Source organism: Leuresthes tenuis, unplaced genomic scaffold (genome assembly GCF_036924035.1).
Source record: "Leuresthes tenuis unplaced genomic scaffold, fLeuTen1.0.hap1 SCAF_5, whole genome shotgun sequence".
In the NCBI taxonomy this organism is placed as follows: domain Eukaryota; kingdom Metazoa; phylum Chordata; class Actinopteri; order Atheriniformes; family Atherinopsidae; genus Leuresthes; species Leuresthes tenuis.
Genome location: NW_027325359.1, coordinates 21,326,864 through 21,341,975, shown reverse-complemented (window position 1 = coordinate 21,341,975; position 15,112 = coordinate 21,326,864). Strand labels below are relative to the sequence as shown.

Here is a 15,112-nt window from a genome sequence, read left to right as displayed (position 1 = left end):
TCTTCTTTCACAGCCACACCTTGTTGTCGAGAGATGTGCTACACTTAATCCATCCACACTGCTACCTACCCCACAGATGGAAAGCCTCATGATTGCATGTCAGAAATAACCATCAGTGTTTTACCCAGGCCAGACTTAACTGATATACGTTATGAAAATGCAGAAATAACTATATTTATTCAACAGGTCAAGCAAAAAACCCTGATGGCACAAATGCTACAGGATTTACAGTAGTAACAAAAACTGAAGTTTTCTTAAAACAACCACTACCAAAAAATTACTCTTTTCAAGCGGTCGAATTGGTAGCTTTAACTGAAGCTTGTAAATTAAATAACAAAAAGGTTGTTAACGTTTACACTGACAGTCAGTATGCTAAGTGTGACCAAATTTCATCTGCAGAGGCAAAAGTTTGCAAAGCATGGAGATCTGTGAGGGAGTCTTCTGCCTGCAAAGAGAGGGAAGCGAAAACAGGAAAAGATTTAGCTGCTTGCTTAGCTGCAGCATCAGCTCTGGCATTGCCACAAGCAACAGGATCGTCTGAGTTAGTGTGAGCCGCACACTTACAGACCGAGATTGCTGTAGGCAAAAGGATCGCATCAAGAAGATCAGAAACCTGCTTGGAGTTCAGAATAGTTTTACCATCTGATTTAAGGAAATGCCTGTGTTTCCACAGCGCACCAAAGTCATGAACAACACCAAAAGCATATCTGGAATCTGTGTAAATAGTGACTTACCAGCTGCCAACTTACAAGCTTCAGTAAGTGCAATAAGCTCAGTAGTTTGAGCAGAGAAATGTTTAGGAAGAGAACCAGACAACAAAGTGTCATGTGAAGAACATACTGCAAACCAAACACAGTTAATACCTGTGGCTGGATCACGCAAAGCTGATCCATCTACAAAAAGAATCATGTCAGAGTTTGGAAGAGGAGTCTCTAAAAGATCAGGTCGGGGTGTACAAACTTGTTCCAAAACAGCTTCACAGTCATGAGGCTCCCCATCCTCAGGAGTTGGAAGCAAAGTAGCAGGATTCAGAACAGTACAACGTTTAACAGTGACATTTGGCATATCACAGAAGTGTATCTGAGCCAACGAGCAGTTGAAAGATGTGAAGTTTTCTGCTCGAGAAGAATAAAGGCAACAGCATGAGGAACCAAAACAGTCAAATTAGCGTAGCCCACAATATCTTGGGAGGCCAGGACAGCTTTCTCTGCAGCTGCAACAGCACGAAGACAACCAGGCAGGCCTGCAGCCACAGAGTCCAGTTTTGCTGAGAAATGAGCCACTGGCCTTTGCCTGCCCCATGTTCCTGCATAAGAACAGATGTCATACAACCATGCTTCTCATCAACTGCCTGTATGAAAGGTTTATGAGGATCTGGAATGCCAAGTGTTGGTGCTGTTTGAAGAGCCAGCTTAAGCTGACTAAAGGCTGATTCAGCCTCAGGAGTCCATGGAACACGATCAGCTGACTGGAGGCCTTTACCATGGATAAGAGCACCTAAGAGAGCTTCGAGAAAAGAGTAGTTAGGAATAAAGTTCCTGCAGTAAGATGTTATACCTAAGAATGACATAAGCTGTTTTTTAGTAACCGGTTTAGGAATGATCTGAACTGCAGCAACACGTTTAGGAGAAAGTGAGCGCCCATCCTTAGAAATCACATGACCCAAAAAGGTGACTTCGTCCTGTACAAACTGTAAATTAGAAAGGCTGGCTTTATGGCCATAAGAAGGAAGATGTTTCAACAGATTCACTGTCTTTTTCACACTGTTGTTTAGATGGACTACATAAAAGGATGTCATCCACATACTGCAAAAGAGCAGAGCCTGTGGTTGATTGAAGTTAATCCAGACTAGCTTTGAGGGCAGCATTGTAAATAGTGGGACTTTCACAGTACCCCTGGCATAACCGGGTAAAAGTCCAAGATCTCCCTTCAAACTAAAAAGCAAACCAAAATGGGCTATCAGGGTGCACTGGCGACAAGTCAACCACTGAGAAAAACTGTGCATCTGATGTAATTTGAGACAAAATAGTGTGTGGGTTGGGCACAGTAGGAGCATGTGGCTGAACTGCAGCATTCACCGCTTGGAGGTCCTGTACAAAACGCCATTCATCTGGCTGGCCAGCATCTTTAATCTTTTTAACAGGAAACAATGGAGTAAGCACAGGTGAATTTTCAAAAGGAACAATAACGCCTGTTTTCTGAAAAGATTGAAAAACAGGTTTAATCCCTTTAATTGCTTCAGGCTTAAAAGGGTATTGTTTTTTACATGGACAAAAGTCTGATTTAGGGGTGACAATTACTGGTTCACAGCCTTTTATCAACCCCACATCATATTTGCTCTTAGCCCAAAGATCATTGGGCACTTCAGCCAACATGGGTATCGAAGACAAATCTGTTTCAGATAAAAAACATGCTTCAAAATGTGATTCTGTGGTAGGAATTAAGTCCACAGTTCTTTGACAATGCATTGTACTCAAAAATGTTTTTTTGTACGCTGACAATCGTTCAGAAAACATCAAATTTGGATCAGCAGGTGAAACGGTCCACTCCATTTCTCTCTGACATGTAGCAACAAACTCTCCCACACCTTGTCACTGCCAGTGTGTACGTTTGGCCAAGGAAATGTGAGGGCGAGTACCACAAACATTAAAAAAATCGAAGTGCTCTGGAGTGAGCGACACAGCCAATAAAGTAGGCGCACATATTTTTTCACTTCTTCTCATAGTCATTGTCAGGCCCCAAAGAAATGTGTGATGTGCAGTGCAAATCAGTAGGTTGCATGAAATCAGAAAGGGGTGAAACTAACGCTTTTGCTTCTTCCACTAGTTGTTGTGAAAAAGGAGAGCTGGGAAGTTTCCACTCATAAGCATATGTAAGTGCCGATGAATCAAACTGCACTGCTGTGAAAACTTTGTCAGACTGTAACATAACCTTAACACCCTCTGGTGTAGAAGTTAAAATAATGCCTAATTTACACATGAGATCACAGCCCATCAGGTTAATGGGACACAACTCTGATAACAAAAATGAGTGTTTGAAGGAGAGCTCATCGGGAGTGACAACACGCAATGGGCATTGTCATTTTCTCCTTCACAACCTGGCCTGATGCAGACATAGAGTAAACGTGGTTTCCACTTAACTTTGGAGGACAATCAAACTCCCCTGACGTCACTACTGATGAACATAATTTCCTATATTCTGAGAGAAATATCTTTGCTCTAGGACGGAAATAGCATGCAAAACTTTACTACGTGAATCACAGTCGGCAAGCGTTTCTTCACTACACAGAGCAGGAAAAATGTGTGAGTGTGTTTATGCTATCACCCATTAGTGGAGGCTCCGCTGCCGCGTGACGTCCAGAACCTGCCTCCCACCCTCAGTCAGCCTTTTGCCCAATTTCATCACTTTTCAGCTGTGGACAGTCCTTCTTCCAGTGTCCAGTCTGGCCACAGTAAAAACAAATATTCGGATCATAGCTCTGGCGTGGCCCATTTCGACCTCCTCTCCCACATGTCCACGTCTTCGACTTCGGCCTCGTCCTCTGTTTACACACACTGCGTAATACATGGTCATGGCTGCCAAATGCAGCTCCTTTTCACACTTGTCCCTTTTGGTTGTCTTACGCGTCTCAACTTGGTTATGAGCATGGCGAGCATATCGGCGAACGTCAGCCAAACGAGGACCCTCACACCATCCCACGTAAATGTTCTTTACTTCAGTGGCGACATCTGGCATGAGGCCTTTAATTATTGCATCGCAAACTGTGGCCTTCTCTCAGCCAAACACCTCTGATCTCGCTTTTCATGATGTAAGTTCCTGCGTATGCTGCCGCTTACCTGGATGACGTCATCATCCATAGCAACAGCTGGGCGGAGCATGTTCAGCAGATGGCGGCAGTGCTGGAGTCACGGGGCTCACGGCCAAACCAAAGAAGTGTGCAGTTGGATGGAGGGAGGTACGGTATCTGGGGTACCACTTGGGCGGCGGACAGGTGCGTCCACAGGTAGACAAGACAGCAGCGATTGCAGCCTGCCCAAAACCTAAGACCAAGAAAGAGGTGAGGCGGTTTTTGGGGCTGGCCGGATATTACCGGCGATTTATTCCCAACTTCGCGGAGCTGACCAGCCCTTTGACCAACCTTACCCGAAAAGGTGCCTCTGATCCGGTCCGGTGGACGAAGCAGTGCCAGGTGTCACTTGAGAGGGTAAAGCAGACCCTCTGTGGGGAGCCTCTTCTCCACACACCTAACTCCTCTCTCCCATTTGTCCTGCAGACTGATGCATCGGGAAGGGGGTTGGGGGCTGTTCTGTCCCAGCAGGTGCGGGGCGTTGACCACCCAGTGCTTTACATCAGCCAGAAACTATCCGAGAGGGAGACCAGATACAACACGGTGGAGAGGGAGTGCCTGGCCATCCGGTGGGTGGTCGGCGCTCTGCGGTATTACTTGCTGGGGCGCCCATTCACCCTTTGCTCGGACCTTGCTCCCCTCCAGTGGCTCCACCGAATGAAAAATGTCAATGCACGGATCACCCGCTGGTATCTGGCACTACAGCCTTTTAAATTCAAAGTGGTCCATAGGCCGGGGGCACAGATGGCTGTGGCCGACTTCCTTTACAGCTCGCATGGCGAGGTGTGTGTGTGTGTGTGTGTGTGTGTGTGTGTGGGGGGGGGGGGGGGGGGGGGGGGGGGGGGGTTAGGCCGGACCGCTCCCCGGCCAAGGTCAGGCGGTGGAGGTATGTGGAGGGGGCGTGGTGCATCAGCTGCAGGAGAGAGCTGTGGAGAGAGCTCTGGGGAGCAGGACTAGGTGAGTGATTAGTACACCGGCAGTCACTTGTCTAATCACTCTCCTCTTTAAAAAACTCAGAGCTGTAAGGAGGATTGAAGTGGAGTCGGCAGCACGAACCGGGAGGGAAGGCCTGCGAACGACTCCACATTCATGAAAAAGGGTTAAATAAACTATACGTTGAACCGTCCTCTGTCTCTGAGTCTCTCTGAAAGAACCCGCAGTGGCAACAGGCCGCCTCAATGTGGAATTATTAAAGACAGTAAAGGACGATCTCTCTCGTTGGAAGTCCTTACCTATATCACTTATGGGGAGAGTTACAACCATTAAAATGATGATACTACCAAAAGTTAACTATCTGTTCTCAATGATCCCCATAAAACCACCTGCTACTTGGTTTAAGTCACTAGATTCATGCATCTCTAAATTTCTGTGGAAAAACAAACCACCACGTATTAGTTTAAAAACCCTACAGAAGACCAAGGACAGGGTGGATTAGATTTACCTAATTTTCAGCACTATTCCTTAGCCAATAGGTTACAGTATATATCAAAATGGTTTAAACCTAGCCCAATAGATGAACATGGATAAGTATAGAACAAGCATTGTGTGATAATCTGGAAATCTCTGACCTGCCACTTATTAGTCAAATAGTGAAAAATCACAAATGTTTCAAAAGCATTAACATCAGCACCTCTCTGACAGCCTGGTGGGAATTTCTTAAAATAACAAAGTCTTCACTTGTCCCGTGTAAGCTTACACCCATCTGGAACAATCCTGACATCCTGCAAAACAAAAAAATGCTAAACTTTACTCTGTGGAAGATCAAAGGAATCAAACATCTGGAACATATAATCCAAAATGGACATTTTATTTCATTTGATGAGCTCATATCACAACATGAGATAGGCAGCAATAAATTCCTAGAATATCAACAACTTAAGTCTATAATAACAAAGAAATATATCCTCCACCAACCAGACTTACAACTCCCGATTAGGGTAGCAGAATTTCTAAGCATCTGCACCCCTAAACTACTATCAAAAATATATAAATTATTGTCTAAGATAGATGACACAATGTCTCTACCGTCCTCAAAATGGGAGGCAGATTTATCCATCAGTTCTAGTCATAGCTTCTGGCCACAAATATGTTTGAACACCTTCACAATGACTCGAAATCCTAATTTACAGCTCATACAATACAAAATTCTTCATAGAACACACTATACAGGACAAAGGATGTTCAGGATGGGTCTAACACACTCAAACATCTGCTCACATTGCACAGATAACACACCTGATGATTATGCACACGCTTTGTGGTTTTGTGCGCCTGTCCAGAAGTTCTGGCTTGAAGTCTGTGCGGACCTATCAACATGGCTAAAGTGTAGCATTCCTGCATGCCCCACACTGTGCATACTGGGTGACTTAGACAACATCAACGTGGAATTTAGCTTAGCACACATGATCCTCACAGTGTTATGTATAGCAAAGAAAACTATTCTCATGAACTGGAAAGCGAAGAACAATCTGTGTATTAACCAGTTTAGAAATTTTCTTTTAGATTATATTAGCATGGAAACAATGTCTGCTTCCTCAAAACATCAATTGGCTGAATTTAATTCTCTCTGGTCCCCTCTGATTAGCTTGATCACATAGTGTTGGTGGTGGGTTGATGTCCCGTCGCTCTGGGCGGTTGGGTGTGTGCTGGGGGGGGGCTGTGTGGCTTCGGGCGTCTGGTGGTCTCTCGGGTCGTGGGGACCGGGTTGGTCATTGCTGGGGGGGACTGTGTGTCGGGCTTGGAGGGCAGTTTTGGGGGCTTGCGGGTGGGGCTGTCTTGCGGTGTGGGGCGGGGTCCCTTAGGGGCCTTGGGGTGGTGGCTGCTGGCTCTGTACCGGGTGACGGGGCCGCTCTGGCGTGGGTGGTGGAGCTGGGCCTTGACCTGGTGGCTTGCCGCTGCCTTGTGCCCGGGGCGGGGCCCTGCCTGTGCCTGGGGGGTCTGGGTTGCCCTGGACATGCCACAGTATGCGTGGGTTGGTGCAGGTCCTGGTGCCGGCCTTGTTGCTCTGGGAACTCCAAGGTGTCCGCAGGTGGTTGTTTTTTTTAGGGTGTTGGGGCGTGCGGTGAGGAGGAGGGGGTCTGTATGGGGGTGTGCTTTTCCCCTGTTGGGGGGGGCCTGGGGGGGCCTGGGTGATGGTGGGTCTCAGGCCCGGGCTGCTGCGACTGGTGTAACCGGGTGATTTGTTTGTTTGTTTGTTTGATTTTTGTTGTTGTTTGTTTGTTTTTGTAGAGGTCCTCTGGGGTGGGGTTGGGTTGAGTGGGGTGGGGCGGGATGGGTTCCTTCTGGGGGTACAGTAGCTCCCGGAATATGGTGACTGCAGGCCCCGAGCCTGGTGGACATCAGGCCCTCCTGCCCTGTGTTGGGTCCCAGGTAGCGGGGATGCCTATTGCAGCCAGTCTCTGGCTGCCCCCTCCGGGGTGGGAGGGACCAGGAGGATGAATTATTTATTCTGCTAGTTTATATATTGTAAACATAAACAATAAACAATTATAAAACTTCCCTTGGCAAAGCAAATCTGTTTGGCATAAAGGTATTCAGACTACAATTCTGCTGCCATAATGCACAATTCCGGATTTTGATATAAAATGAATTCCTTCACTCAAACCAAGTTAAAACTGCATTTTCCTTCATATTTATCCATGTCTAAATAGCTTTGAACAAAAAAGAACGTTGTACTTTGCAGGATAGGAAACAACAACACTAAACCTTTAGGAATCCGAGAATAAGCTTATTTTTACGAGTTCTACACAATTTCGGATTTTGATATAAAATGAATTCCTTCACTCAAACTAAGTTAAAACTTCTTTGTCCTTCATATTTATCCATGTCCAAATAGCTTTAAACAAAAAAGAACGTTGTACTTTGCAGGATAGGAGAGAACAACACTAAACCTTTTCAGGAATCCGAGAATAAGCGTCGTTTCACGAGTTCTACACAATTCCGGATTTTGATATAAAATTAATTCCTTCACTCAAACCAAGTTGTGATATGTCTATGCAAGGACCACATATTAAATGGATTTGTATCAATAGGAGTTGAAAAAGGAGCTTGCTCCGTTCACTCCAAGCATCGACCCGGTACTGCAGTGCCGCTGGGAACGGTGCGCTCTCCTCTGCTCTTGTGAAAAAGCAAACAGCGGTGCAGCATGGAAGTTTCAGGGACCCCAAGATGAAACTTTCTTTTAGTCTGCTGAGAAAAGAGAGTGAATGCGAAGTAGACTTTAACACGGCTCTGGGAGCGAGCCGAGTGCGGGCTAACCAGGAGAATTGCTTGAAAGAAATGCGACACCGAATGAGCGGTCAGAACAAAGCCTCAATATGGTGTTCCTGTGGTGTTTTTATAAAATGCGGTGAAAATAAAGGTGTGAATGCCCCATAGAAAACTAAAAGGTGGAGCGGAAGTGTTCGGCTGCAAGAAGGTGTGAATGTCCGACTATATTTGGTGAAAAGCAGGTGAAGCAAGGTCTGAATGCCCAACCTTACATCATCAAAAGCGAGATCAGAGGTGTTTGGCTGCAAGAAGGCCATAGTTTGCCAAAAGCGGGTAAGGTGCGAATGACCGACTAAATATCAAGTAAAAGTGAAGTAAAATATAAATAAAAGTGGGGGCGGAGGTCTTCGGATGCAAGTGGGTGTGAATATCCCACCATACAAGTATGGTGGAGAGGAAGCTGTGAATGGCCGACCATAGTTTGCAAAAAGCGGGTGAGAAAAGGTGCGAATGTCCAACCATACATGATCAAAACAGGGAGCGGAGGTGTTTGGGTGCGACAAGGTGTGAATGTCCACCCATAATTAATGAAAAGCGGGCAACAAGTAGGTTCGAATGCCATACCATACATCATCAAAAGCAGGAGTGGATGTGTTCGGCTACAAGAAGCTGTGAATGTCCAGCCATAATTACTCAAAAACGGGTAAGAAAAGGTAGTATTGCCAGACCATAAATGATCAAAACAGGGAGCGGAGGTGTTCCGCTGTAAGAAGGTGTGAATGTCCGACCATAATTGGTAAAAAGCGGGTAAGAAAAGGTTAAAATACCCGACTGTACACAATATATAGCGGGAGCGGAGTTGTTTGGCTACTAAAAGGTGTGAAAGTCCGACCATGGTTTGTAAAAAGCGGGTAAGAAAAGGTGCGAATGCCGGACAATGTATGATCAAAAGAGGGAACGGAGGTTTTCAGCTGCAAGAAGGTCTAAATGTCCAACCATAATTTGTAAAAACCGGGGAAGAAAAGGCTCGGAAGCCCGACTATACACCATCAAAAGCGGGAGCGGAGGTGTTCAGCTGCAAGAAGGTCTGAATGTCCATCAATAATTGCTAGAAAACATGAAAAAAAATGTTCGAATATCCAACCGCACATGATCATAAGTGGGAGAGGAGGTGTTCAGCTTCAAGAAGGTGTGAATGTCCACCCATAATTCCTCAAAAATGGGTAAAAAAAAAGGTGCGAATGCCCAACCATACATCATCAAAAGCAGGACTGGATGTGTTCGGTTACAAGAAGGTTTGAATGTCCGAGCATAGTTTGTAAAAAAATTTCCAGTTCACTCCATTAAATGCTTTTTCTGCATCTAGAGAGTCGATTGTGGTTTCCAAGTTGTTGATGGTAGAATAGTCTATGAGATTAATGATCCGGTTTGTGAACGAACTGTTGTGCCTACTGCTCTTCAGCCTGTCAAATGAAACGTAGAATTTAAAACGTGACAAATGAACGAAGACCCAAGGAGTTGAGTCGTAACCTAATCAATACTGTTTCCTGTGCGAGGACCTGTCAGTCGAGGAGTTGAGTCATGAACGAATCAATACTGTTTCCTGTCCTGCTGACTGAGCTTATGAAGCTGCCGCCTGCCATGTGGTGAGGAAGGGTACTGCATGAAAATGAACGAATCACTCACTGAGACAACTCGTTACTCCCGAGTCATATAAAAAATTTGTTCATGTCGAACGAATTGCTCACGAACGACACATCACTATCTATTTGACGAGTTATGCATGAATTCGGATTTTGCAATAAAATTAATTCCTTCTCTCAAACCAAGTTCAAACTGCTTTGTCCTTCATATTTATCTACTTCTAATCTAGTTTCAACAATAAACAACCCCACATCATATTTGCTCTTCGCCCAAAGATCATTGGGCACTTCAGCCAACATGGGTATCGAAGACAAATCTTTTTCAGATTAAAAACATGCTTCAAAATGTGATTCTGTGGTAGGAATTAATTCCACAGTTCTTTGACAATGCATTGTACTCAAAAATATTTTTTTGTATGCTGACAATCGTTCAGAAAACATAAAATTTGGATCAGCAGGTGAAACGGTCCAATCCGTTTCTTTCTGACATGTAGCAACAAACTCTCCCACACCTTGTCAATGCCAGTGTGTAGGTTTGGCCAAGGAAATGTGAGGGCGAGTACCACAAACATTAAAAAAATCGAATTGCTCTGGAGTGAGCGACACAGCCAATAAAGTAGGCGCACATATTTTTTCACTTCTTCTCATAGTCATTGTCAGGCCCCAAAGAAATGTGTGATCTTCAGTGCAAATCAGCAGGTTGCATGAAATCAGAAAGGGGTGAAACTAACGCTTTTGCTTCTTCCACTAGTTGTTGTGAAAAAGGAGAGCTGGGAAGTTTCCACTCATAAGCATATGTAAGTGCAGATGAATCAAACTGCACTGCTGTGAAAACTTTGTCAGACTGTAACATAACGTTAATACCCTCTGGTGTAGAAGTTAAAATAATGCCTAATTTACACATGAGATCACAGCCCATTAGGTTAATGGGACACAACTCTGATAACAAAAATGAGTGTTTGAAGGAGAGCCCATCGGGAGTGACACACGCAATGGGCGATATCATTTTCTCCTTCACAACCTGGCCTGATGCAGACATAGAGTAAACGTGGTTTCCACTTAACTTTGGAGGACAATCAAACTCCCCTGACATCACTACTGATGAACATGTTCCTATATTCTGAGAGAAATATCTTTGCTCTAGGACGGAACTAGCATGCAAAACTTTACTACGTGAATCACAGTCGGCAAGCGTTTCTTCACTACACAGAGCAGGAAAAATGTGTGAGTGTGTTTGTGCTATCACCCATTAGTGGAGGCTCCGCTGCCGCGTGACGTCCAGAACCTGCCTCCCACCCTCAGTCAGCCTTTGGCCAAATTTCATCACTTTTCAGCTGTGGACAGTCCTTCTTCCAGTGTCCAGTCTGGCCACAGTAAAAACAAATATTCGGATCATAGCTCTGGCGTGGCCCATTTCGACCTCCTCTCTCACACGTCCACGTCTTCGACTTCGGCCTCGTGCTCTGTTTACACCAACTGCGTAATACATGGTCATGGCTGCCAAATGCAGCTCCTTTTCACACTTGTCCCTTTTGGTTGTCTTACGCGTCTCAACTTGGTTCTGAGCATGGCGAGCATATCGGCGAACGTCAGCCAAACGAGGACCCTCATACCATCCCACGTAAATGTTCTTTACTTCAGTGGCGACATCTGGCATGAGGCCTTTAATTATTGCATCGCAAACTGTGGCCTTCTCTCAGCCAAACACCTCTGATCTCGCTTTTCATGATGTAAGGTTGGGCATGCAGACCTTGCTTCACCTGCTTTTCACTAAATATAGTCGGACATTCACACCTTCTTGCAGCCGAACACTTCCGCTCCACCTTTTAGTATTCTATCACACCTTTTTTTTCACCGCATTTTATAGATTATGGTTGGAAATTCTAAACCACTCTCATCCGAAGACCTCTCCTCCCGCTTTTGATCATAGATTGTCAGGCATTCGCACCTTGTCTTACCCGCTTTTTACAAAATTTAGTCGAACATTCACACCTTTTTGCAGCCGAACACAGTTTTTTGCAGCCGAATTTGGGCATTCGAACCTTTTCATACCCACTTTTTACCAACTATGGTCGGACATTCACACCGTCTTACAGCGGAACACCTCCGCTCCCTCTTTTGATGGTGTATGTTCGGGCATTCGAACCTTTTCTTACCCGCTTTTTACCAACTATGCTTGGACATTCAAACCTTCTTGTAGCCGAACACATCCACTCCTGCTTTTGATGATGTATGGTTGGGCATTCGAACCTACTTGTTGCCCGCTTTTCATTAATTATGGGTGGACATTCACACCTTGTCGCAGCCAAACACCTCCGCTCCCTGTTTTGATCATGTATGGTTGGACATTCGCACCTTTTCTCACCCGCTTTTTGCAAACTATGGTCGGCCATTCACAGCTTCCTCTCCACCATACTTGTATGGTGGGATATTCACACCCACTTGCATCCGAAGACCTCTGCCCCCACTTTTGTTGATATTTAGCCGATCATTCGCACCTTACCCGCTTTTGGCAAACTATGGCCTTCTTGCAGCCAAAAACCTCTGATCTCGCTTTTGATGATGTAAGGTTGGGCATTCAGACCTTGCTTCACCTGCTTTTCACCAAATATAGTCGGACATTCACACCTTCTTGCAGCCGAACACTTCCGCTCCACCTTTTAGTTTTCTATGGGGCATTCACACCTTTTTTTACACCGCATTTTATAAAAACACCACAGGAACACCGTATTGAGGCTTTGTTCTGACCGCTCATTCGGTGTCGCGTTTCTTTCAAGCAATTCTCCTGGTTAGCCCGCACTCGGCTCGCTCCCAGAGCCGTGTTAAAGTCTGCTTCGCATTCACTCTCTTTTCTCAGCAGATTAAAGAAACTTCCATCCTGCACCGCTGTTTGCTTTTTCACAAGAGCAGAGGAGAGCGCACCGTTCCCAGCGGCACTGCAGTACCGGGTCGATGCTTGGAGTGAACGGAGCAAGCTCCTTTTTCAACTCCTATTGATAAAAATCCATTTAATATGTAGTCCTTGCATAGACATATCACATATTAAACTGATAAGTACAGATACTACACTTGATCTTAGCCAAAAGGCCGAGAAGCGATAACTGTCCACTGGTTCACGTCCGAGGGCCCTTCCTGGCACAATGCGCACTTGTAGCGGTGTTCGTTTTATGGCCATAGTGTCACTTTGCACCTCCGCCCACCCGCTGCACTGAGCACTCTTCAACCCTTTTAAATGGTATAACTTTACACTACCGCACGCTCCAGCGAGCACCATTCAAGCAACATCGGCACAGTCGCAACAAGTAAGGCGACTCTACTCAGAGAAGTCACTCTGCACAGTAACAAGATTTCTTTTGCACAGACAGAAAGGGCTTCACCCGCAAAGGTAAAGCCTGCCAAAAATAGAAACAATTCATTAGTGCTGCTCTCCACGGAAGTCTTTAGTAAAAGGCGAAAGACTTGTACATTATGAAGAGAAACCAGTGTATGATTATCCATCACTGCGGGAGCAGGGCATCAGGCTAGTTGGCATAGCCACCTTCCCCATGGTGAGCTTTGCTTGGTTGAGACGCTTGCTCCCCCCCCTTGCTCCTCGGCTGACCAAGTAGGAACAATCGGGCCCTATTCGATGGCTGCCTTGTCTTTTACTCTGTGCAAAAGACAAGGCAGCCACAAACAACACGGGAACACCGTATTGAGGCTTTGATCTGACTGCTCATTCGGTGTCGCGTTTCTTTCAAGCAATTCTCCCGGTTAGCCCGCACTCGGCTCGCTCCCAGAGCCGTGTTAAAGTCTGCTTCGCATTCACTCTCTTTTATCAGCAGATTAAAAGAAAGTTTCATCTTAGGCTCCCTGAAACTTCCATCCTGCACCGCTGTTTGCTTTTTCACAAGAGCAGAGGAGAGCGCACCGTTCCCAGCGGCACTGCAGTACCGGGTCGATGCTTGGAGTGAACGGAGCAAGCTCCTTTTTCAACTCCTATTGATAAAAATCCATTTAATATGTAGTCTCGCATAGAGGACATATCAGACATTAAACTGATAAGAACAGATACTACACTTGATCTTAGCCAAAAGGCCGAGAAGCGATAACTGTCCACTGGTTCACGTCCGAGGGCCCTTCCTGGCACAATGCGCACTTGTAGCGGTGTTCTTTTTATGGCCATAGTGTCACTTTGCACCTCCGCCCACCCGCTGCACTGAGCACTCTTCAGCCCTTTTAAATGGTATAACTTTACACTACCACACGCTCCAGCGAGCACCATTCAAGCAACAACTTTGCACTCCAGCTTCGAACATCGGCACAGTCGCAACAAGTAAGGCGACTCTACTCAGAGAAGTCACTCTGCACAGTAACAAGATTTCTTTTGCACAGACAGAAAGGGCTTCATCCGCAAAGGTAAAGCCTGCCAAAAATAGAAACAACTCATTAGTGCTGCTCAACGTTGTACTTTGCAGTAAAAGAAAGAGCAAATCTAAAGTTTCAGGAATCCGAGAATAAGCTTACTTTCATGAGTTCTTCACGATTTCGGATTTTGCTATAAAATGAATTCCTTCACTCAAACTAAATTAAAACTGCTAAACCGCTAATCTGTTACATACAAGGCAGATGTCAAATTCACCGAAATAGGATCTAAGGGTATTTGGCCAATCGAGCTGTAGCAGCTTCGGTAAAAGAGTATAAGTTGAAGAGTTTGTGAATAAAGGTGTGCGCACACATAGTGAGTTGTAGGAAAATAGGCAGGGAGCAATGCCGGCTGGGGTATATGTTCTTGTATGTTGTCTGACTGTTTGATTTGAATGTGTTGTGTAAGTGTCCTGAAATGTTATATGTTTGGGCTGTGTGACATGCTTAATGCTTTTCAGTAGCAACCCACTTATTCATATATAGCAACTGACAACATAAGAAGTCCGGACATACTTTGATAGTAGTTGTAGAAGTATCCTTATTGATAATAGATAAACTAATTCATAGTGATAGAACAGTAGATGAACAGGTGCCTGCACATGTCTCATGAAAATAAAATGGGTGTATGATTGCTGACGGCAGAGCAATACTGCCAAACTTATGAGTTCTTTTGGCAAACTTGATTCAGTGTCTTGACGTGTATACGCTGTTTCGCTGACTTGTCACAAGAAACAAAGTGTGTTTGATAAGATCCGACCATTTTATTACGGGAGGATCAGTATGTATGGATTCTGATGTGACTGATAAACCCATTCGTATCTTAAGCATAATCTAATACGTGAGACAACGCCCTGGCACACAATCAAAAAAAAAAAGAGAGAGAGCGGTTTTGTGTCCCCACAGTCCATAATGTAGAAAAGAGAGAAAAAAGCCTTTCTGATTTGGTGTGTGTGCTCACAGTGCAGAGTGTAGAGAAAAGAGAGAAAAGAAAGCCGTTTTGGTGTCA

General features: G+C 45.2%; 3 non-coding genes and 1 pseudogene across 3 annotated transcripts; 1 reads left to right on the top strand and 3 right to left on the bottom strand.

Annotated features, from left to right (window-relative positions):
* The first annotated feature begins 7,807 nt into the window (after nucleotides 1-7,807).
* On the top strand, nucleotides 7,808-7,957 carry LOC140308072 (U2 spliceosomal RNA; annotated as a pseudogene).
* Nucleotides 7,958-12,610: 4,653 nt separating this feature from the next.
* On the bottom strand, nucleotides 12,611-12,798 carry LOC140308032 (U2 spliceosomal RNA). Its single transcript, XR_011916043.1, has one exon. It is a non-coding gene; the product is annotated as a U2 spliceosomal RNA (small nuclear RNA).
* A 275-nt stretch (nucleotides 12,799-13,073) lies between these two features.
* On the bottom strand, nucleotides 13,074-13,187 carry LOC140307817 (U5 spliceosomal RNA). The gene has a single exon (XR_011915847.1). It is a non-coding gene; the product is annotated as a U5 spliceosomal RNA (small nuclear RNA).
* A 411-nt stretch (nucleotides 13,188-13,598) lies between these two features.
* Nucleotides 13,599-13,788, bottom strand: LOC140307973 (U2 spliceosomal RNA). The gene has a single exon (XR_011915990.1). It is a non-coding gene; the product is annotated as a U2 spliceosomal RNA (small nuclear RNA).
* Nucleotides 13,789-15,112: the final 1,324 nt, after the last annotated feature.